Source organism: Callithrix jacchus, chromosome 6, assembly GCF_049354715.1.
Source record: "Callithrix jacchus isolate 240 chromosome 6, calJac240_pri, whole genome shotgun sequence".
NCBI classification, from domain to species: Eukaryota; Metazoa; Chordata; class Mammalia; order Primates; family Cebidae; genus Callithrix; species Callithrix jacchus.
The window spans coordinates 130724916-130750726 of NC_133507.1; the positions used below are offsets into that span (position 1 = coordinate 130724916).

At 38.5% G+C, this 25811-nt stretch overlaps 1 pseudogene across 1 annotated transcript; it reads right to left on the reverse strand.

Annotated features, from left to right (window-relative positions):
* Window positions 1-600: 600 nt before the first annotated feature.
* Window positions 601-25664, reverse strand: LOC144582942 (PMS1 protein homolog 1-like; annotated as a pseudogene). The gene is made up of 5 exons (XR_013536479.1): window positions 25576-25664; window positions 20267-20749; window positions 17000-17125; window positions 11924-12084; window positions 601-953 (listed from the first exon to the last, which is right to left on the reverse strand). The product of XR_013536479.1 is annotated as a PMS1 protein homolog 1-like (transcript).
* Between the last annotated feature and the right edge of the window lie 147 nt (window positions 25665-25811).

The window sequence follows — 25811 nt, forward strand, 5'->3', positions numbered from 1 at the left end:
GGGGGATCACCTAAGGTCAGGAGTGAGACCAGCCTGGCCAACATGGTAAAACCCTATCTCTACTAAAAATACAAAAATTATCCAGGCATGGTGGTGGGCAACTGTAATCCCAGTTACTTGGGAGGGTGAGGCAGGAGAATCGCTGGGAGGTGGAGGTTGCAGTGAGCCAAGACCGTGCCACTGCAATCCAGGCTGGGTGACAAAAGCGAGACTCCGTCTCAAAAAACATCACCTAAATTTTCTGTTAAAAATCTAGTTCTTCCAATGTTCTCTGACAAATGTTGACCCCAAAATCCAATAATTACCAAATAACAAAGCGATAGCAACATCTAACCGTTACTCCCTAAATGGAGGTTAATGGAAAGATTTGTTTTTTTCTCCTTCCTCTGAACTTCATTTTTTCATTATCTCCCACTCTGTCTCTCCATCGTAGTTTAAGAAATATTGACACTGTTTATCAGATACGCTAGTATGTGTGATGTTTCATTTCTCCCTGCACAGAGCTGACCTAGTAAATCAACCACCCAGGAATACTACCTATTTTCCAATTCTGAGACTATAACTCGTAATTATTATGATGGCTGGTTCTTGAGAATAAAATAGTTTATAATAGTTTATTTATGCTTTCCACAATACTTGGAATGTTTTTCAATATACATACAAGTCAGTGAATACTCATTTAAAAAATAACCATATGACACATAATACAAAGATAATTTAAAACTGGACTCATACTGTTTTATGACAGAACCAATTTCAATGGTAACTAATCTTCTTAAAGATATTTAATCATGTAATTTCTGGAAGATAGGTTAAATGATGAAAAAATGGACGACCATGAACACATCCTTTAATTTCATTTCCAAACTGGTGCTTCATTCTGTAGATAATGTCTTGGATGTCCTCTTTTGATAAGTACATGGGTAACTGTCTGGATAGACGCACTGCTCTCCCTGTCCAAAAGGAAAGTCACGCATTTTACCATGATAAATCCTGAAGCAGAAAACATATTATCCTGACAAGAAGAAATACAGAATATTGATTATTTTCATCTTATTATGAATTAACACAACAAATATTTGTTAAGCATCAACTATGTTGTCAGCTCTGAGGATGTAGTGGTGAACCGAAAAACAAGACCCCTGCTCTTGTCAAATTTACATTCTAGTGCAGAGAAATAGGAAACAGACAAAAGAACATTTTAGTCAATAAATAATGCACAAAATTAAACTGAGCCAAATGATAGAGTAATTGTAGAGTTGGGAAAAGATTACTTGAGGAGATGGCTTTAAGCTTGAATTTAAATATGGAACCACAATGGATGTGGGGTGACTCAGGCCTGTAATTTCAACACTTAGGGAGACGAAGGCAGGAAAATTGCTTGAGACCAGGAGTTTGAGACTAGCCTGGACAACACAGTGAGACCCGGTCTGTGTGGAAAAAAAAAAAAAAAAAGCGGGGCATGGTGGCATATGCCTGTACTCCCAGCTACTTAGGAGGCTGAGGCAGAAGGATCACTTGAGCCTGAAGGTCAAGACGGCAGTGAGCGGGGATCATGCTACTGCATTCTAGCTTTTGAGCAAGACCTTGTCTCAAAATAAATAAGAAACCTTGATGCAAAGACCATGGGGAAAGAAAAGCATCTCAGGCAGACAGAACAGAAAGAACCAAATGTTCAGTGTGGGTGCAACATAGTTGTTAAAAGAGAAAAACAAGAAAAGGAAATTAGGCAGAGGCTAGATCACCCTCTAGGACAGGGTAAGAAATTGGTGTTTTGATCTGAATAAATAGGCAAGTAACCAGACAGCATCTAAGCAAAAACCTGAAATTTCACATTTTAAAACAATCACTCTGACTGCTGTGGGTTGAGGCAAGTGGTTTTAAGTAGGCAGGTTAAGAAAAGCAGCAAGGAGTATTGCAGGCAACCACTGCAGTCCTGGTGAGAGGTTTTGACTAGTGTCATGGTAACCGAGAGGGAGAAGGGGTATAAAGATTCCTGGCATGAGCTGGAGGTAGATCAAGAAGACTCCCTGATGGATTGGTTATGAGGGATGCAGAATCAAGGATCATGTCCATATTTTTGGTATGGTGATGCTGTTTTCTGAGGAAAGGAGAACTGAGGGTCTGGGGATAAGATAGTGTTAGCAAAGCTGGCTTCTTGTAAGATTTTAAAAAACTGCTGTACTTCAAAGATCGTGAGTCCTAACATTCTTTTTAACAACTCACCCCTCTTCTTTCCAACCATCCTATTCCTTTATTTCAACTAAACATGTTTTTCTTCACTTTGACCTTTAATCTTGCCAATCTCTCCTTATTCTCCTGACCTACTAGCACCCTTGTGTCATCTTTCCTTAAAGGTAGGAATAGTGAGTAAGACATTAAGGATGCTAGCTTAAGCAATGTGCATTCTTTTTACATTCTTACTAGAATCTAATTTATCTTTATACCCATCTAGGGTCTAATACAGTTTTTTATATATAATGTGTTCGAGTTTCCTTCACTCACTTACCTCTTTTTCTTCCACCATATCTAACTTGCTAATCTCTACCCTTGGACCAATTCTGAGCATGGTTGGGAGTCACAAAACACTTCTGGCTGGACCCAACACAAATGTTAACTTTTATGAGCCCTCATTGACACCTGGAAATCTTATCCTCTCTAAGTAACCTACAGATCTTATTTTCAGATCTTTGTTACTGTATTTAAATTACAAATGCCTTCCCACAACCCCTCCACTCTCAGCAGGTAACTTCTACTCTTTCACCACATATATCAACATGATGTCTCTCAAGTTCACCTAAAATTCCACAGGTTCTAATGATTAAGACATTTTTTTTTAATTTTACATACAAATATTTTCATTTTTCCACTCTTGATTCAGAGAGTTTCTACTTTCTAAACCTTACATTCATATCCTATCTTCTCTCTTGCCTTTTTGGGAACATTTCCTCTGCAATTTTTTTTTTTTTTTTTTTGAGACAGAGTCTCACTCTATTTATTGCACAGGCTGGTGTTGCAATGTGTGTCCTCAGCTCACTGCAATTCCCACCTCCTGGGTTCAAGCAATTCTCCTGCCTCACTCAGCCTCCTGAGTAGCTGGGATTACAGGTGTGCACCACACGCCTGGCTAATTTCTGGTAGAGACGGGGTTTCATCATTTGACCAGGCTAGTCTCAAACGACTGATTTCAGGTGATTTGCCCGCCTCAGCATCCCAAAGTGCTGGGATTACAGGCATAAGCCACTGTGCCTGGCCTCCTCTGCAATTTTTTATCGTCAGTCTTACACCAATTCAATACAAACATGCCAAACATACTCTTTCCTTCCTTTCACTATCATGTGACTTGCTGCCTACCTTCCCACTCCTGCTCCACTCTTTAACACTGGCAAATGTCTTCTATTCTTACTACAGCAGACCCTTGAACAACACTGGTTTTAATTGTGCGGGTCCCTTATACATGGATTTTTTTTCCAACCCCAACTGTGACAGAAAATACAGTATCATGGGATGCAAAATCCATATAGCCGGAGGAATAACTTTTCATATATGTGGGTTCTGCAGGGCTGACTGAAGGACTTGAGTATGCTTGGATTTTAGTATCCACAGGTGGTGCTGGAACCAATCCCAAGTATACAGAAGGACAATTGTACTTTGCCATTATGGTTCTCTTCAATGTTATCACTTCCATCTAGCAGCCATATCTGATGGTCTTCTATACAGAACGTGATACTGCTTATGTTTAAAATTAGTTCCTTCCTTGACTTTTTTTTTGAGACGGAGTTTCGCTCCTTACCTAGGCTGGAGTGCAATAGCGCAATCTCGGCTCACTGCAATCTCCGCCTCCTGGGTTCAGGCAATTCTCCTGCCTCAGACTCCTGAGTAGCTGGGATTACAGGCATGCGCCACCATGCCCAGCTAATTTTTTGTATTTTTAGTAGAGACGGGGTTTCACCATGTTGACCAGGATGGTCTTGATCTCTTGACCCTGTGATCCACCCGCCTCGGCCTCCCAAAGTGCTGGGATTACAGGTGTGAGCCACCGCGCCTGGTCCCTTCCTTGACTTTTATATCCACTCTTCTCTTGGTTCTCCTTTCACTTTCCTGTCTTTCTCTCTGATTCATCCTATTGACCTTAAATAGAAGCATCCCTGTGATTTAAGTTCTCTCCTTTTTTCCAGGCCATTTTTCTTAACACTCATACCACTATTCCCTTAATATACTGAAAGGTAAAGTATTAGCAAACAAATATTTAAACCAGTCCCAATTACCTTTTTTCTGTTATTTCTGAAATCTTATTTCTCCCCACAGGGTTCTTCACTACACAAAACACTATCCACAACTCCCTCAACCTTTAAGGTTCATACTAACTCTTTCACAAGAGTATATTCCCTTGAAGTCTCTAGAAATTATCAATGTTAAGCCACCCCCACAAAAGGCTGGGAATTCCCATGGGACAAAGCTCCTAAAGGATTCACAGAACATTACTGAATACATACTTCAGAAGGGGTAACAAGCAGACTTTCCTGTTAAGGAAGTCTGACCTTCAGAAACAGCAGGCACACTATCAACTGTAAACAAAAATGGCTCATTTTTAAAAAGGGAGAAAAACTGCATTAGAATTCACATTTGTATTTTAATACCAGTCAATCTTGAGGGATATCTACAAGATATAGATATAGATGCAAACATTATTGTCTTCCTGCTACTATCTTATACTTGGACATTTTAAAGTTTATAACCTTCCTTAATCCTTTTATTTTTTTTAACCCATTGTTACATTTCTCATTTATGATGAACACTGTCACAAAAATGAAAATTTCCACTTATTCAACAATTCAGATCTTTCACTTTCCTTCCCTTCTATTGCTTTTGATGAGATCAGGACTTAGAATTATATTACAATACTTTTTAGAAAACTATATGCTATAAAAGGTAGAATTATTTTGAATCCCATCTAAGGGGATTATTCATAATTTTTTTTTAAAAGAACTTCACTGCGAGGAGGACTCAAGATGGCGCTGTGAGAACAACCCAGGATTGGAGTTCTCGTTGTGTCTGCGGAGAGGTGAGTCTGAGCTGCATTTCCAGACTGATCTTTGTTGCTCACGGAACGGGGAAATTCCCAAGTGAAGAGGAGACGTGGGACGCCAGGCAGATATTCTGCCTGGCGAAGCCGGCAGCCGGGGTGGCGGCGGCCGGCCCTACCCAGCGCTCCCCACAGGGCGCACTTGTCCGGGTGCCCCGTTGAACCGGCAACTGGAGACGTGAGAGGGCTGGACTTGAGACTGAGCTAGACTTGAACAGTGGGCCAGCCCAGGGGATTGCAGGAACAGAGCGTTAGGATTGGCCCAGTGGGACGAACAAAACCGCGATTTCAAACAAGCCCCGTGCAGACGGCCCGAGACGCTCTGAGGGGGAGGGGCAGCCACCATTACCGAGGTAACCCGTCCCTACTAAGATACACGCCCACTGCTGACGCAGCCAGCCGTTGCCGAGGCAACCCGTCCCTACTGAGATACACGCCCACTGCTGATGCAGCCTGCCGTCGCCGAGGCAACCCGCTACAACAGAGAGACTCCGCCGCAGGGCTTGGCGGAGAACAGCAGAACAGCTAAGCCAGGGCGAGCCTCACAACAGCAGGGCGGAGCCTTGGCAGGCAAACAGTGGCTAGTCTGCATCCTAGCTGGGCAGGACCTCAACGGACATCCAAAAATAAAGCCCAAACCCCTCAACACAGAGCATTTGAGAAAAAAAAGGGTTTTTTTAAATGAGCTCTGTTGCAGCAGAATCAAACATAGCAGCCTAACAGCCCTGAATGAACAACACAGCTCACAGCTCAGCAATTAAACCCCTATAAAGTACAAACTGTCTCCTCAAGCAGCTCCCCAACCCCTCTATATCCAAAAGATTGACATTAGGCAGGCACCATCCTGGGACAAAGACAGCAGAAAAAGAAACTGGTAGCATCCCTTGCTGTGCCACAGCTGCTAGAGGTGCACCCCAGACAAGCAGGGTCTGGAGCGGACCTCAGCACTCGTACAGCGAAGGGGCTAGACTGGTAGAAGGAAAACCAAGCAACAGAAATACTTCATCATCAACATTCAGGGTGTCCACTCAGAGACCCAATCGAAAACTCAGCAACTACGCAGACGACCAGCAGACAAATCCACAAAGATGGGAAGAAACCAGCGCAAAAAGGAGGAAAACACCCGAAACCAGAACACCTCGCCTCCTAGAAAGGACCAAAACTCCTCACCAGCAAGGGAACAAAGCTGGACGGAGAATGACTGTGACGAAATGACGGAATTAGACTTCAGAAGGTGGATAATGAGAAACTTTTGTGAGCTAAAAGATCATGTATTAAATCAATGCAAAGAAACTAAGAACCTTGAGAAAAGATTTGAAAAAAGATTTGAGGAAATGATAACAAGAATGGATAACTTAGAGAGGAATATGAATGAATTAAAGGAGCTGAGAAACACAATACGAGAACTTCGCGAAGCATGCACAAGTTTCAATAGCCGAATTGACCAAGCAGAAGAAAGAATATCTGAAGTCGAAGACCAACTCAATGAAATAAAACGAGAAACCAAGATTAGAGAAAAAAACGCAAAAAGGAATGAACAAAGTCTCCAAGAAATGTGGGACTATGTGAAAAGACCTAACCTACGTTTGATAGGTGTACCAGAAGGGGACGAAGAGAATGAATCCAAGCTGGAAAATACTCTTCAGGACATCATCCAGGAAAATTTCCCCCACCTAGCAAGACAGGCCAACACTCAATTGCAGGAAATTCAGAGAACACCACAAAGATATTCGGCAAGAAGAGCAACCCCAAGGCACATAATCGTCAGATTCAATAGGGTTGAAATAAAGGAGAGAATACTAAGGGCAGCCAGAGAGAAAGGTCGGGTCACCCACAAAGGGAAGCCCATCAGACTCACAGCAGATCTCTCCGCAGAAACACTACAAGCCAGAAGAGAGTGGGGGCCAATATTCAACATTCTTAAAGAAAAGAACTTTCAACCCAGAATTTCATATCCAGCCAAACTGACCTTCAGAAGTGAAGGAAAAATAAAATCCTTTGCGAACAAGCAAGTACTCAGAGATTTTGTCACCACCAGGCCTGCTTTACAAGAGCTCCTAAAAGAGGCACTACACATAGAAAGGATCAACCAGTACCAGCCATTCCAAAATCACACTGAATGCTAAAGAGCATGAACATAATGAAGAATCTACAACAACTAACAGGCAAAACAGCCACTTAGCATCAAAATGGCAGTATCAAATTCACACATAACAATATTAACCCTAAATGTAAATGGACTAAATGCACCAATCAAAAGACACAGACTGGCAAATTGGATAAAAAGCCAAAACCCATCAGTGTGCTGTATACAGGAAACCCATCTCACATGCAAGGATACACAAAGGCTCAAAATAAAGGGATGGAGGAAGATTTACCAAGCAAATGGAAAGCAAAAAAAAGCAGGAGTTGCAATTCTCATCTCCGATAAAATAGACTTTAAAGCAACAAAGATCAAAAGAGACAAAGAAGGCCATTACATAATGGTAAAAGGATCGATACAACAAGAAGAGCTAACGATTCTAAACATATACGGACCCAATGCAGGAGCACCCAGATACATAAGGCAAGTTCTTAAGGACTTACAAAAGGACTTAGACTCTCACACAATAATAGTGGGAGACTTTAACACTCCACTGTCAATACTAGACAGATCTACCAGACAAAAAATCAACAAGGATATCCAGGGCTTGAACTCAGACCTGGAGCAAGCAAACCTGATAGACATTTACAGAACTCTCCACCCCAAATCCACAGAATACACATTCTTCTCAGCTCCACATCACACCTACTCTAAAATTGACCACATAATTGGAAGTAAAGCACTGCTCAACAAATGCAAAACAACTGAAATCATAACAAACAGCCTCTCAGACCATAGTGCAATCAAGTTAGAACTCAGAATTCAGAAACCGACCCAGAACCGCACAGCTTCATGGAAACTGAACAACTGGCTCTTGAATGTTGACTGGGTAAACAACGAAATGAAGGCAGAAATAAAGAAGTTCTTCGAAACCAATGAGAACGAAGACACAACGTGCCAGAACCTCTGGGACACATTTAAAGCAGTCTCTAGAGGAAAGTATATAGCAATAAGTGCCCATATGAGGAGAATGGAGAGATCCAAAATTGACACCCTATCGTCAAAATTGAAAGAGCTAGAGGACCAAGACCAAAAAAACTCAAAACCCAGCAGAAGACAAGAAATAACTAAGATCAGAGCTAAGCTGAAGGAGATTGAGACACGAAAAACCCTTCAAAAAATCAATAAATCCAAGAGCTGGTTTTTTGAAAAGATCAACAAAATAGACAGACCACTAGCCAGATTGATTAAAAATAAAAGAGAGAACAACCAAATAGATGCAATAAAAAATGATAAAGGGGAAATCACCACAGATTCCACAGAAATTCAAACCATCATCAGAGAATATTACAAACAACTCTACGCGCATAAACTAGTAAACCTGGAAGAAATGGACAAATTCCTGGATTCCAGTGTCCTCCCAAGCCTAAACCAGGAGGAAGCTGAAACTATAAATAGACCAATAACAAGGTCTGAAGTTGAGGCAGCAATTAAGAGCCTACCACACAAAAAAAGCCCAGGTCCAGACGGGTTCACAGCCGAGTTCTACCAGACACACAAGGAAGAGCTGGCACCATTCCTTCTAAAACTATTTCAAACAATCCAAAAAGAGGGAATCCTTCCCAAATCATTTTATGAGACCAACATCATTCTGATACCAAAACCTGGCAGAGACCCAACAAGAAAAGAAAACTTCAGGCCAATATCCATGATGAACATAGATGCAAAAATCTTCAATAAAATATTGGCAAGCCGATTGCAAGAGCAAATCAAAAAACTTATTCATCATGATCAAGTAGGATTCATCCCGGGGATGCAAGGCTGGTTCAACATACGCAAGTCTATCAATGTAATTCACCACATAAACAGAACCAAAAACAAAAACCACATGATTATCTCAATTGACGCAGAGACGGCATTTGACAAAATTCAACAGCCCTTTATGCTAAAAACCCTCAATAAACTCGGTATCGATGGAACGTATCTCAAAGTAATAAAAGCTATTTATGACAAACCAACAGCCAATATCATACTGAATGGGCAAAAACTGGAAGCATTCCCTTTGAAATCTGGCACTAGACAAGGATGCCCTCTTTCACCACTCCTATTCAATATAGTACTGGAAGTTCTAGCCAGAGCAATCAGGCAAGAAAAAGAAATAAAGGGTATTCAAATAGGAAAGGTGGAAGCCAAATTGTCTCTATTTGCAGACGACATGATAGTATACCTAGAAGACCCCATTGCCTCAGCCCAAAAACTCCTGAAACTGATAAGCAACTTCAGCAAAGTCTCAGGATATAAAATCAATGTGCAAAACTCACAAGCATTCGTCTACACCAATAACAGACTTAAAGAAAGCCAAATCAAGAGCGAACTGCCATTCGCAATTGCTACAAAAAGAATAAAATACCTTGGAATACAACTCACAAGGAACGTAAGAGACCTCTTCAAGGAGAACTACAAACCACTGCTCAACGAAATCAGAGAGGACACAAACAGATGGAGAAGCATTCCATGTTCATGGTTAGGAAGAATTAATATCGTGAAAATGGCTATACTGCCCAAAGTAATTTACAGAATCAACGCTATCCCCATCAAGCTACCATTGACTTTCTTCACAGAACTGGAAAAAACCACCATGAACTTCATATGGAACCAAAAGAGAGCCCGCATAGCCAAGTCAATTCTAAGCAAAAAGAACACAGCGGGGGGCATCACACTACCGGATTTCAAACTATACTACAAGGCTACAGTAATCAAAACAGCATGGTACTGGTACCAAAACAGAGATATAGACCAATGGAACAAAACAGAGGCACCGGAGGCAACACAACATACATACAACTATACAATCTTTGATAAACCTGACAAAAACAAGCAATGGGGAAAGGATTCCATGTTTAACAAATGGTGTTGGGAAAACTGGCTAGCCATGTGCAGAAAGCAGAAACTGGACCCCTTCCTGACACCTTACACTAAAATTAACTCCAGATGGATTAAAGACTTAAACATAAGACCTGGCACCATAAAAACCCTAGAAGAAAATCTAGGCAAAACTATCCAGGACATAGGAGTAGGCAAGGACTTCATGAACAAAACACCAAAAGCATTGGCAACAAAAGCCAAAATAGACAAATGGGACCTAATGAAACTCCACAGCTTCTGCACGGCAAAAGAAACAGTCACTAGAGTGGATCGGCAACCAACAGAATGGGAAAAAATTTTTGCAGTGTACCCATCTGACAAAGGGCTGATATCCAGAATTTACAAAGAACTCAAACAGATTTACAGGAAAAAAACAAACAAGCCCATTCAAAAGTGGGCAAAGGATATGAACAGATACTTTACAAAAGAAGACATATATGAGGCCAACCATCATATGAAAAAATGCTCATCGTCACTGATCATCAGAGAGATGCAAATCAAAACCACATTGAGATACCATCTCATGCCAGTTAGAAAGGCGATCATTAAAAAATCTGGAGACAACAGATGCTGGAGAGGATGTGGAGAAAAAGGAACACTTTTACACTGTTGGTGGGAGTGTAAATTAGTTCAACCATTATGGAAGACGGTGTGGCGATTCCTCAAGGCCTTAGAAATAGAAATTCCATTTGACCCAGCAATCCCATTACTGGGTATATATCCAAAAGACTATAAATCCTTCTACTATAAGGACACATGTACACGAATGTTCATTGCAGCACTGTTTACAATAGCAAAGACCTGGAATCAACCCAAATGCCCATTGATAATAGACTGGATTGGAAAAATGTGGCACATATACACCATGGAATATTATGCAGCAATCAGAAATGATGAGTTTGTGTCGTTTGTAGGGACATGGATGAATCTGGAGAACATCATCCTCAGCAAACTGACACAAGAACAGAAAATGAAACACCGCATATTCTCACTCATAGGTGGGTGATGAAAAATGAGAACCCATGGACACAGAAAGGGGAGTACTAAACACTGGGGTCTATTGGGGGGAAAAGGGGAGGGCCAGTGAGAGGGGGCGGTGGGGAGGGATAGCCTGGGGAGAAAAGCCAAATGTGGGTGAAGGGGAGAAGAAAAGAAAGCACACTGCTATGTGTGTACCTATGCAACTGTCTTGCATGCTCTGCTCATGTACCCCAAAACCTATAATCCAATAAAAAATTAAAAAAAAAAAAAAAAAAGAACTTCACTGCAAAACATCTCATTCATAAGGGTTTTCTTCACGTACCCAAGAAATGGTAAGAATTCACGAAAGAGTTTACCACAGTCAGTCTATGATGGAAAACTTTTAATGAAGTGTGTTTTAAATAGTGTTCTTCTTGCAAATACATAATAAAACTTACAGAAAATATTTTACTATTTGGAAATAATTTACTAGTTTAAGAAATAAGTATCTTCAAGTCTGGCCAATCTATAATACATATAATACATAGAATTAGCAGTGGTCCCCAAGCTTTTGGCACCAGGGACCAGTTTCGCAGAAGACAGTTTTTCCACAGATGGCAAATGGGGATGGTTTCAGGAAACTGTTTCACAAGATGTGCACAACCTAGATCCCTCTCATGCACACGTCACAATTGGGTTTGTGCTCCTAGAGAATCTAGTGTTGCCACTAATCTGACAGGAGGCAGAGCTCAGGTGGTGATGCCCACTGGCAGGTCGCTCACCTCCTGCTATGTTGCCTGGTTCCTAACAGGCATGGCCAGGAGTTGGGATCCCTGTACATAACAACATATGTATAAAATAATGCATACCTCTAAATAACTTGTCACTTTGCGAGGTCTACATTCATAAACTTCCTTTGCATTTTTGTTTGAGATAGCATTAAGAATTTCTTTTAAATCTGCTACTCCATAGAATGGGAGATAATTAGCCATTCCTTTTATTTCCATGTAATTTTCAGTAATTGAAACTCCTGAAAGAAAACAACGCACATAGTTAAGTTTACATTCCAGAACATGTCCATTGAAAATAAAAATTGCTGTTAAAACAATTTAGTGAACACTCATTAGATTTTAATACAGTCGGGACAAAGTTTTATTCCTTAGTCGGAGAACAAATCGTAATTTCCCATAGGATTTCACATTGAGTCATAAGTGCTCACTGACAACACATGTGCTTTTTATAATTTAATTTAATCCCAGTTATTGCTGTTCTGTTCCTTACATTTGTTTAGATCATTTCTTGCTTTGGAGAGAAAATGGAGTCCCATGATATTTATTAAAATAAAACCAGTTTAAGTGTTTTAACAACTGCTGCTCTTCAAATTCTACTGTACCATTTTAATATCTAAAGGCCTGAATTATTTCTGTGATTTTAACTTACAAATTATAAAAAGTCACACAGTAACTTATTAACATATTACTAATTAGAAGAAAATACTAATGTTCAAAATATTTTACCAGGACAATGTATAAAACTGACATGTTGGCCAGGTGTGGTGGCTCACGCCTGTAATCCCAGCACTTTGGGAGGCTGAGGCGGGTGGATCACGAGGTCAAGAGATCGAGACCATCCTGGTCAACATGGTGAAACCCCGTCTCTACTAAAAATACAAAAAATTAGCTGGGTATGGTGGTGCGTGCCTGTAATCCCAGCTACTCAGAAGGCTGAGGCAGGAGAATTGCCTGAACCCAGGAGGTGGAGGTTGCAGTGAGCCGAGATCGGAACAAGAGTGAAACTCCGTCTCAAAAAAAAATAACTTACATGTTAACTGTTACTTAAATTACTCTTAGTGATTAAAATAAAACTAAATGACTGGGCACAGTGGCTCACACCTGCAATCCCAGCCCTTTGGGAGGCCAGGGCAGGCAAATCACATCAGGAGTTCAAGACCAGCCTGGCCAACATGGTGAGATCCCGTCTCTACGAAAAATACAAAAAAAAAAAAAAAATTAGCTGGGTGTGGTGGTACGTTCCAGCAGTCCCAGCTGCTTGGGAGGCTGAGATGGGAGGATCACTTAATTCAGAAGGCAGAGGTGTAGTGAGCTGACACTGTGCCGCTGCACTCCAGCCTGGGCGAAAGAGCAAGACTCTGTCTCAAAAAATAAAACTGAAAACTAGCTACAGGATCGGATGCAAAACTGGGTACATATCCATAGCAGCACCTATTTCAAAGCATCAGATTTGGCTTTAGAATGCATGTTTTTTGAAAATAGCAAAGATTTGTCTTCTTTGGCTGTATCTGTGCAACAGTGTTCTTTCATGAAGTCTACATAATGCTACCTGGAATTAAAGGAAAAGGGACAGCCCAATCTTGGATAAGTAGTAGCTATCAATGGATTAATTTTTTTTAAAAAGACATGTGATGTAACTTGAAGAGTTCCAAATCCTGAGACTTCAATAATCCAATCTGTTACCTGTTCCCAATTTCAGACTAGATCCTTGACTTGAATGACAGGTGCAATGGTGGCAGACTACAGAGACGGTATCCTAACATTTTTCCCAGAGAACAACTGGAGAATAATATATAATACTGTATTATCAAGCATTACAGGATGAGATACAGAGTTCAATGAAGGAAGATGATATGATTTAGATGTGTGTCCTTTCCAAATCTCATGTCGAAATGTGACCTCTACAGTTAGAAGTACACCTAGTGGGAGGTGCTTGGGTCATAGGGGCAGATCCACCATGAATGGCTTGGTGCCATCCCCATGGTAATGAGTGAGGTCTCTGTGGTAGTTCACACAAGAGCTGGTTGTTTAAAAGAGGCTGGCATCTCCCTCTTGCTCCCTCTTTTGCATTTGACATGCTGGCTCTTCATCCCCTTCTGCATGAATGTAAGCTTCCTCAGACCCTTACCAGAAGCAGATGCTAGCACTATGCTTCATGTACAGCTTGCAGAACCACGAGCCAAATAAACCTCATTTCTTTATATATTACCTAGTCTCAGGTATTCCTTTATAGCAACACAAACAGACTAAAAGTGGAGACAAAGTGAGTTTGAGCAACAGGGGGAATGTAAATGGAACTCAAAACTGTGTGTGGATAGGCAAAGAAGTAGTAGCAGAATATTCTAGTTCCCTTTTACCTATAGATATGAAAATTTCCAAAAATATCAGTCTAAGTGACTTTTCACTATTGGTAGTCCTAAATCTTTTACAGTATGATTAGAATGAAAAGTCTAATAGTAACTACATTTGCTCTGGAAAATTATACATTTCACAGAATTACTAGTGGAAATGGGTAAGAAGTATCTGGCAACAAACAAGGAAATTGAGCAATATTTTTACTTCTGTGTTTGCAAAATTCAGATATGGAAAAGTTAGAGACATTTGGAACAATAACCTTGAAAAGTTTCCATAAAATACTGTGAAATGCTTACCAATTTTCAGGGAAAATATATCAAATGAGTAAGTGGTTTGACCAGTTTTCACTTCCTAAAATAGGGAATTCTTATTTATGCAAGACAGAAGGCTATTCCCATTAGCATGTAAAGTTCTTAGGGTCTCACTGAGAATATTCTCTCTCAAGGCCAGACGTATTCCTTCTCTTTCAAATGCTTTTATCCTTATCCAAAAATGTATTGTGACTACAGGCAAACTGTTGACTCAAAGTTAGTGTAATACAACAATACTCTCACAAGATAGGACTGTTAAGAAAATACAACTTATTTTTTTAAAATGAAAAAACAAAGAAATGAAGAAAGAAAGCATAAGTGTCTTTAACTTGCTCTGTTATTGACAAGGCAAATAATGCTGATGGTAATTTAAGTAAAGTTAATTCCAATCAAATAAAATCAGTTTGCAGGTGACTTAATCATTTTTGCATCTTTGATACTATTGAAAGTATGAGGCATTCAATAAGATTTTAGAAATACTATCTAAAAGCTAAGAGCTGAAAGCATCTGTCAGATATAAACTTACCGGGCAGCTCAAAAATAAATATGCTTTTGGAATTGAGTGGGAGGTAAGAAAGAACAGTTATCCTTAAAACAACCACCACCACCTGCTGTTTCACATCTTTTATTTTTTGACAGAGTCTCACTCTGTTGCCTAGGCTGGCATGCAGTGAGTGGCATGATCTTGGCTCACTGCAACCTCCACCTCTTGGGTTCAAGCGATTCTCCTGCCTCAGCTCCTGAGTAGCTGGGATCATAGGTGCTCGCCATCAGGCCTGGTTGATTTTTGTATTTTTTAGTAGAGACAGGGTTTCGCCACATTGGCCAGGCTAGTCTTGAACCCCTGACCTCAGATGATCCACCCAACTCAGCCTCCCAAGTGCTAGGATTACAGGCGTGAGCCACCATGCCCAGCCTGCTTAATATCATTCATGAAAAAACTGTTACTTGCCAACAACACCATATAGTTAATTAGAAAAACAGATTAAGTCAATAAAACAAACACACTCACCTATCCCTTGCTTCAAATAAATTCATTTCACATAAATTTTAAGATGCCAGGGACCCTGAGGAAGAAATATTTCTAGGAAGACTAAAAGAAATGACTGCAAGTCTGCTAAATGGGGCTGAAGGATGGTAAGAAAAGAGACTATGTGGGCATCTCCCATTGCCAAGTACCATGCTCACTGATTTAACTGTTACCTTGGTTAATGCTCACAAATACTTCACGGAGTAAATATCTAAATTTTGACATGAAGGCAATATAATAAACGAGTTAACAGCTAGGCTCTAAAGGCAGATTGCCTAGGTTCAAATCCTGGTTCTACCAATAACTGTGTCCCTTTGAGCAAACTTAACTTCTTGTGCCTTGATTTTTCCATCTGTAAAATGGGGACAGTAATAGAACCTACTTTACAGGGATATTACGGAAATTAAATTAATGCACTTAATACTTAGAATAGAGCCCTGTACATAATAATTCAGTAATTATTAGTTATCAATAAAAACACAGTGTGGCCAGCTGACTTACCCCAAAACACATTGTTTTTAAATGGTAGTGCTAGGATATGGACTAATAGAATTGAGGTGACAGGTAAGAAGTTTAGGTTAGGTATCCTTAAAACCACAAAAGTCAAGTAAAATTAGTTTATGTTTGGGACACCAAAGTATTTTCTTTATATACCCAGTTCCATGGCTTTTGTATATTCTTTTAACTTATTTTCATACCTCAGTAAAACATTCCTTTAAAAATCTTCAAACATTGTTTTGGTTGAACTCTGTTTTTCTATACTTTGGGCATGACAATTTTAGAGGCAGAAAGAAGACAGTGGAGTCCGTCCTCGTGGTCCCACTGTAACCCTTAAGAGAAAGTAACAGAAGGTAGAGCAGAAGGTAGTTGAGTATGAAAACTACAAAAGAGCTGAGAAGGGGCCAGCCAGGAAAACTGAAGTCTCTAGCCAGACGGGTTTTTTTTTTTTTTTTTTAAATCCACCCAATGAATTTCCATACTGAGCAAAGAGAGTTATGAGTCTTTGTATCAAATCATCCATTCTCATATAGTATGACTGCTGAACTTACATGTCTAATTGGCAAAACAAGCAAATGCTGTTTAAAAAGAAGAGATGTCCATTTCTGTGAGGCCATTCTAGTATGCTACATAATTCTGTGTCATCATCTAAAAGAGTATTTTAATAATTTAAACAAAGCAGGTAGTTTGAGTATTGTGTCAAAGAATGACAAAAATTACAGTAAAACTACTTCATTCATTATGAAAATGCAAATGTAAAGCGTTGGACTGAAAGACATGCCAAACTTGCTTGTTTCAGCAGAGGTGACATTTTTGAAATAAATGTTTTAACATAGCCAACACTGTACTTACAGTGAGAAAAAAATTACCATCATATCTGTAGATCATGAAACCCAAATGCAACTCTTGGAACAAGACTATTTTTTCCACATCAGAAAATATTAAACCATACTATCATACCTGGTATTAATTTTATCTTGAAACCATTTGCTGTAAGACGAGGATCGGACAGGTAAGTTGATCCACGAATCTCTGGTCACCGGCTGTCATTTTATATAAAACGTCTAAATAATGAGATCCATTAGACTGCAAAAGAAATTATGGCTCTTTAACTTATTAAATACACAAAATAAGAGGGTTTATGAGAAAAAGTTAATCCAAGGTCCTTTGAACAAGTGTTATCATTAACCAAAATACAAAGGTATATAAGTAGCCCTATGAGAAACCACTTTTTCACATTTCTGTTATCTACTACACACAGTGTACAGAACGGAGGAACAGAAACAGGACAATCTGTCTTCTAGAATGTTACAAATCAATGGGAAATTTTTAAAATGGCTCGAAATATAATACAAATGAAAACTTTAAAAATAATTCCATTTTATCCCTTCAAAACAGACACAATAATAGTCAAGTTAGGTGGTCCATCCTGCCAGATTTATAACTGCTATGCCAAGTTTCTTCTGTAACAAAAAGATAAACATATATCTCTTTCTTCTAGGAACTTATATATTTATCAATTTAGAGGTTGGGAGAGCTTCTTTCAGTCTACTGCAGGTATGGCATGTTTGCCAAAGGTGGCATATGAAAGGATTCTAAGTGGTGAAAAATTCTGAGGAAGCCAAAGATTACCTAGGGTACAAATCAACCTCACATATTGGTTTTAGGCTTGGTCAGGATGTGTTACAGTCATTGGCTGTGAGAGCTGATATTACAGAGAAGAGAGCTTTGGCTATATTTTACCTGTACTCTGTTTCATCTAACTAATATCCTAAAAATCTGAGAGACAGTAGGGATGGTGGTTGTGGTAATGATTATGATACTGTATAGAAATTAATGATGCAGGCTCCACAATTAAACTTTGCCAAGTTCCTATCATATAGTAAATGTTCAATAAATATTAGCCATCATTGTAATTATTAAGCCCTTACTTTATGTTTTATAGATACCAAAATTATTCCATTCAGAAGTGAGTTACACAAACAGCATTAGAACTCTGGTAAGAACACTGAGCCCAACCTATAATTACCCTGTCCACATTGTCACACTGTGGGAATAAATTAGTCCATGACTCCATTCTGAAAAACTTACATCATTAACTGCGATGGGGATACCACACTCGAAAAGAAGAAAAAAAAAAACTATTTTGAATTAATCTTTATTCCTATTTAGGCTCAATTAAGAAAGATTTATTTTCAGGCCAATATGGTCCCAAAATAGCTTTTAATGTATTTGTTTTTTGAATAACAAAATATCACATAGAAAAATACTTTTAAAAACCTCTAATTTAAAAAGCACAAAAAGATTTTTGAAATGTAAATGAAGTTTACAAATGCCATTCAGAAAAGCAGTCAAGTCTGAAAATTCAGATGTACCCTAGCTCTTTTTTAGAGAAGAAAGCAAAAAGCACCATCAGATGTTTAAACTGTTTCAATGTAGCCTAAGGAACTATTTTCTAATTCTTCCTCCAACAGTTTCCTAAGCCAATCTCAAGAGAACACAATGAAAGATACTGGATTTTGGTTAATATAGTTGCTGTTGCTTTATTTAAAAAGATAGACTTAACAGATGTTTTTCTGTGTTCTGTCCTTATTTTCTTCTCCTCCAAGACTGCAGTATCTTTAACAAGACTTTTAACACATTTTATAAATGATTTCTGCTTTATTCTTGGAAGTTCTAAAACAGTTATCTAATGATGTGTCCTAGTGAACAAATTATTATCTTTTTAAATTTCAGGTTTTTATTATTTTCGTCATGATTCTCTTCTACCTGTGTTTGACTGAAAAAAGAAATATTAAGTTAAAAAAGAGAAATGTTAATAAGTTAGTCATTATTTTTTAATCTTTAAATTTATTTTTGTCTCCTCAGGCTTTGTCATCCAAGGTTAATTATTTTTACAGAAAGTAATTTGCTGATATAGAATAGGAAAAGAAAGTACCCTATATTACAACCAATAATAAAATTATTTCAGGCAAAAATCATCAATGAATGGCACCACTACATGGAAAGATTGATGGGAAACTTTCATGTGAAAGACAGGCTGTCATTAGCTGAACCTAGTGACAGTGCCTTTTGATGTGATGAAGTATAAAGCACACAGCCAATCTATTAAGTAGATGCACCAGGAAGTAGAATCTAAATGTATTCAGTCCTCCTGAGCGAACTCCCAATTAAACATGGGGGAGAGAAAAAGAAGCTGAACGTCCTAAGAAAGCAAACAGATAGAGACAATAGGACATTCCACTGAACAAATGACTCAGTATGTACAATAATAAAATGATTTTTAAGAGATATAAACAAGATAACCAAATGTAATACATGGATCTTGTTTAGATACAAATTAAACATAAAAATTTTTAAAGACTGTAAAAAAAGGCATTTTGACATAATGAGGAACAATTCCAAGGAGTTATTATTATGTAAGGTATGAAAAAGGTATTGCGGTTAGGTGAGAAAACAGCCATATTTTGAGAGAGAAGAATGAAAGATGTAGGAAGGGGAATTGTTCTAAACTTCTTTGGCAAAGGAAAGAAAATGTATGTGTACATACTATCTAGAAAGGCAAAGCAAACGTGGCAAAGTCTTGATAATTACTGATAAAGATATTCATTGTATACTTCTATTTCATTATGTGTTGGAAAATGTTAAAACAATAACATTGTTTTAACTTCAAAACTGCCCCAGAGAAGTTACTAATGTACAAGAGAAATCAATTACATATTTATTAAATGTAGAAGTGAACTATGTATTCTGATATTATTTATAAACAATTCCATTAAGGATTAGAAATCAAATTTTTTTCTTTGAGACAGTCTCGCTCTTTCACCCAGGCTGGAGAGCAATGCGCCATCTTGGCTCACTGCAGTTTCTGCCTCCCAGGTTCAAGTGATTCTCCTGCCTCAGCCTCCTAAGTAGCTGGGACTACAGGTGTGCACCATCACACCCAGCTGATTTTTGTATTTTTAGTAGACACAGGGTTTCTCTATGTTGGCCAGGCTGGTCTCAAACTCCTGGCCTCGTGATCCACCTGCCTCAGCCTCCCAAGGTACTGGGATTACAGGTGTGGGCCACAGTGCCTGGCCTAGAAGTCAAATTTTTAAAAGATTAAAAAAAGAAACCATTAATCCTTACTAGGAAATATTCTCAACCTTCTACCTTCAATTTCTAATCTAGTATGAACTATTATAACAAATATTTTTACAATTAAAAAATATTACATCATCATACCTCTCTGTTAACATAATTGGCTTTTCCAGTGGCTCAGCAGGAAGTTTATGATTCTCAAGAAGTCTTTTAAATAGCAGGGCTTCTTCTACTCTATATGGATTTAATAAAATTACCTCTGTTTTGGATGTCATTAGCCATGCATCAGGAAACCTGAGATTGCGGATCAAGCAAGGTTCATCCTTCTCTTCTAAGTCAACTTGGTTTTGTTTCTCAAAATTTATTTTTAAGTTTTTCATAGAAAAGGGGATCTGTACCATTTTAATATTTTGACTCCTTTTTTCAATTTGGGACTGAAAGAGTTCATCAAGTTTTGGTTGATTAGATAATGAGGTTTTCAACTTGTGCTTCTGGGCCAAATTCCATGTGCTGGTGGGTTTTATCTTTTTTCTGCCATCTTTTAATGATATTTGTGACTCCTGTTCAATGGCTCTCTTCATTTGACTATTGTATCATTCCAAGTCTTTAGTAGCCTTCTCTTCATATCTAAGAATAGAAATAAAATAGAACTAATGAGATCATAATCAGAAACATATTAACCATCTGAGGTAAATTTTATAAAAATAAAGAACTGGCATTCCAGGTATAGTAACGACAAAGGAACATGTATTAGATTAACTCTCCTGCATATAACTATGATAAACACTTAACAAAATATAGAAATCAATTATTGGCAGGGCATGGTGGCTCATGCCTATAATCCCAGCACTTTGGGAGGCAAAGGCGGGCAGATCACCTGTAGTCAGGAGTTCGAGACTAGCCTGGCCCAAATGGAGAAACCCTGTCTGTTAAAAATACAAAAGTTATCCAGGCATGTTGGTGTACACCTGTAGTCCCAGCTACTTGGGAGGCTGAGACAGGAGAATCGCTTAAACCCAGGAGACAGAAGTTGCAGTGAGCCGAGATCTTGCCACTACACTCCAGCCTGGGCGACAGAGTGAGACTCTGCCTCAAAAAAAACAAAAACAAAACTCAATTATTTAAAGTGGGCACTGAAGAACAGCCAAAAGTAGAAAAATTTGCTACGGATTCACTCCTTGGGGGAGTGAAAAAAAAAAGACAGAGACCCACATTTAAACAACTTTTACCCAGAGGGGCAATCCCCGGTATTAAGAGGAAGCAGCGTGGTCAGAACTCAGTCAGAACGTTGCAATGTTATTAGCCCGAGTCACCAAGACACAGAGCTGTCTGCTTCCAAAACAACTGAAAATTGAGAAAGAAAATCCCATGTGTGGGAACCCAAAGGAAAACAGCCATTACAAGGCTAAATGAGCTGAACAGAAATTTCAGCTTCTGCCCATTGCAGGGGAAACAAAGTTTGGAAGCTGAATTCCAGTTTCATGGCCTGGGAAACACTCTGGGCTTTCAATTAAAACTGGAAGAGGGCCACATCCTACGATAAAAAACCTACATCCTAAACTTAGGAAGTTGTCCTGGGACCAAGAACAAAATTGGAACAGCTTCTCCCTAACATAGTAAAAAACAAGCTCAAGATGATCTGTTAGTAATTTAAATACCTGGTAGAACAAAAATCAGCACTTTCCAGAAGATAACAGAACCCAGAGTTTTAAACATATCATCTGCAATGCCCCACTGTACATTCAAAAGTTACCACTCTAACAAAACAGGAAAATGTGAGTCATGGTAAAATAAAAAGTGGTCAGTAGAAGCCAACCTCAAGACGACCCAGATGTTAGGATTATCAAAAAGCATTTAAAAACAAATTTTAATAAATGTTTAAGGTCTTAAGCATTAAACATTAAAAGGTCATCATCATGCGAGAATAGAAGGGGGAATCTCAACAGAGGAGTGGAAATTATAAAACAAAAACTACAATGGAAATTCTAGACCTAAAAAATATAGTATCAGAAATTAAATTTTCACTGGATAGGCTTAACAGCAGATCAGAGAAGGGAAAAGAAACAGTAAAGTTGAAGACAGATCAATAGAAATGATAAAATGTGTTGTGTTCACTTTACAGAAAAGTGAAGACAACTGGAAAGGCATCGCGGTGATCTATGGGAAAACAAACAACCTAATATATATGTCGTTGGAGTCCCACATAAAAAATGGAAAACTGGGAAAGAAAATAAAATATGAAGATATTCAGGTTGATAATCAGCAAACTTGGAGAAATAAAACTTACAGATGCAAGATCAGCAAACCTCCAAACAGAATAAAATGCAAAGAAATTCACAGAATAAACGCAAAGAATAAATTCATAGAATAAATGCAAAGAATCTCGTAGGTATACGAGATTCAACTGCTGAAAACCAAAGATTAAGATAAAATCCTGAAAGCAGAGAGGGAAAAAAACAGTACAAAGAGGAAACAGCAAAAATAATGGCTATCATAAAGAGCAAGAGACAGTGAAACCTGTTTTTTTTTTTTTTTCTTTGAGACAATCTCCCTCTTTTGCTGAGGCTGGAGTGCACTGGCACGATCTCAGCTCGCTGCAACCTCTGCTTCCCACGTTCTAAGCGATTCTCCTGCGTCAGCCTCCAGAGCAGCTGGGATTAGAGGCATGCAACACCACACCCAGCTAATTTTGTATTTTTAGTAGAGATGGGGTTTCACCATGTTGGCCAGGCTGGTCTCAAACTCCTGACTTCAGGTGACCCACCTGCCTCAGTCTCCCAAAGTGCTGGGATTATAGGTGTGAGCCACTGCACACGGCTGGCAGTGAAATCTTTTAAATGGCAAAAGAACACAGAATTTGGCTATCTCATTTAAAAAAAAAAAGTCCTTCAAAAATGAAGATGAAATAGACATTTTCAGATAAAGATAAGAATTAGTTGCCAGTATATGTGCACTATTAAGGAGTGACACCAAATATAAGTGAAATATACTTACAGGGTTTTTCCATTTTTTAACTCCAAGTAGATTATGATAAGGATACATACATAATGTAATCACCAAAGCAAAAACTAACGGGAACTCAATAAAGAAATTAAAATTAGATACTAAAATGTATATATTTTTTAACCCTAAAGGCCTCCTCTCCCCCCAGAAAGAAGGAACAGAAGAACAAAACAGAGATGGGACCAACAGAAAACAAACAGGAAAACGGCTGACCTAAACCCAACCATGTCAGTTATTATATTACATGGACTAAATACTGAAATCCAAAGGCAAAGATTATCAAACTGAATTTAAAAAGTAACACCCAACTTTAACTACAAGCATTACATTTGAAGTACAAAGACACAGCAATCTAAAAGGCTGAAAAAAGATACACCATGCAAATAGCAAGCATAAGAAGCCAGAATGGCAACAGTATATACTCCTTCCTCAGTAACTGACAGAACTAGAGACCCTCCTCAAAAAAAAAAAAATTTTTTTTTAGTTGAGCCACAAGAAAGTGTTGAGCCACAAGCAATCAGAAAAAGAGAGAATGAATTCAGAAATGGGTCAATTCCAGATCTGAGGAATTCCCTATAACTCAATTTCAAAGGTACAAGATAATGGATGTTTCAAAAATTATATTGGACAGATTCTAAGAACTCAAGAATTAAAAAACATTACACTGGTTAGAAAGTTAAAGAGATCTTTTTGTCAACAATAATATGAGGAAAATGAAACTTTTAGAGCCAAAGACATAGCACAGTGGTTAATGTCACCCTTTTCTTAAAAAGTGATACCTGGATCCCACCCTCAGAGCTTCTAATTCCTAGGCCTAGGTTGAGATTGGGCCACAGGTGATTCCTGTACACAGCCAGAATTGGAAACTACTGCTATGTGTTCAGCAAAGTGTGGTGATTAAGAATACAGATCCTGAAGACAGCCTGGCCTGGCAACTAATAAAGTTCCTATCACAAAGAAATGAACCCAATAAAAATGTAATAAATGAAAATAAAACCTAACGTAGTAGGACATAATTAGGAAATAAATATTGAAAATAAGATTCTTCTATGTTTTAATACATATTTATATATTAAAATTTCCTTGAAGGCTACAAATGGAAAGCTAGACACACAATATCTGAGACAAAATGAGCATATCTAGATTGAGCTGGAACTCTTGATTTTTATTGAAATTACATAGGCCATATTTGTTAGAATGCCCATGAGTGGCACTCTAGCCATACGATATCTACATAAAGGACAGACAGGCCTCAGAGAGCACACTTGCCTTTTCCCTAATAACCCTCTCCTGTGCTCCAATAAAGAACATAGAAAATGTACACCTTCACTTGCTAAATACATGGGACTTGTATAAGTGCCACGTCACATATATTAGGTCAAAGGAAAGATAAAATTCCTTTCTAATGTGCCCTAGAGTTCTGCTGTTTCACATAATACAGCATTTGGACTAAACACTGGCCAAAGAGTGCCTAGATGAGGAATTTACCAATGACAGCACACACAACAGGATCTTGCTTGTCTTGACAGCACAGGAGAGTATTGGGATACACCTGCTGAACGTAATTGAATTGTAAGAAAAATAATAATTGATGTGAAAGGTTTTTATATTCAAACTGGATTCCAGTGTATAACAGAAATAATCTCTGACCTGCCATATGTAATCAAACAATATAATTTTTCTTAAACTTTAGGTTTTAATTTTTTTCCTTTTTTAGGCCAACAATTCACCCTAGAGAAAATGTGAGTTATTTATCTTCTCGCAGTTAAGAAAACAGACTCCAGTGCCAGATGGCCTGACTTCTAATCCTAGCTCACTTTTCCTAGTTGTGTGACCTCCAACGCACCCAAACTCATTGGCCCAGTTGTTTGTAAAATGAGGACAATAACTACGTCATGGGATGGTGAAAAAATTAAATTAATCTACAACAGTGCCTGGTACATAGTGCCCCTTTATTATTATCGTTATCGTTACACATAATTGAAATTTTTGAAAGACATAAGCTCCACTCATATTCTGGTAATTATTTACTTACTTATTCTGTATCTACCTCTAGACTCTACTCTGTGACTTCCCAACATGTTATGGGATTTACTCATCTTTTATACCCAGAGCTTCACAACGTGCAAAGTACAGGAATATATGCCAGCCCTGTACAACAGTGCATTCTAAGATCCTTGCTTACCGAAATCTTAAATACCAGCAGGGGAAAAGAAAGACTCTTGAAATAAATCTGTTCAAACAATGGTAACAAGTTCATAAGCCAATAAAAGAAAAAAAAGCAGGTGCAAGACTCTGAAAACATACCATGCTGAATTCGTGTACAAAGTAAGAACAATATGAAAATAGGATTTTTTAAGGTAACAGAATATTTACCACCGCCTTTTTAAAAAAAATTACAAAAATAAGCCAGCCCCTTTTTTCCAAGTGAATTGGGAGTAACGGTTTACACTGTCCGACCAGAAACACTTCCGTTCTTTTGGACCACCCCCACCCCTACCCCAACCCTCGCCCCGCTAGCGGGCGCCGCTAGTTTCATCCTTTCTCCGATGAAGGTATCAGGCACCCCACCCTTACCTTTAGATTTGGTGATAGTTCCCTTAAAAGTGGAATGAACAATCTACCCCATCCTTTTCTCACAATATCAACTAAATTCCAGCAAAAGGCAAAAAAAATAATTCTTTTT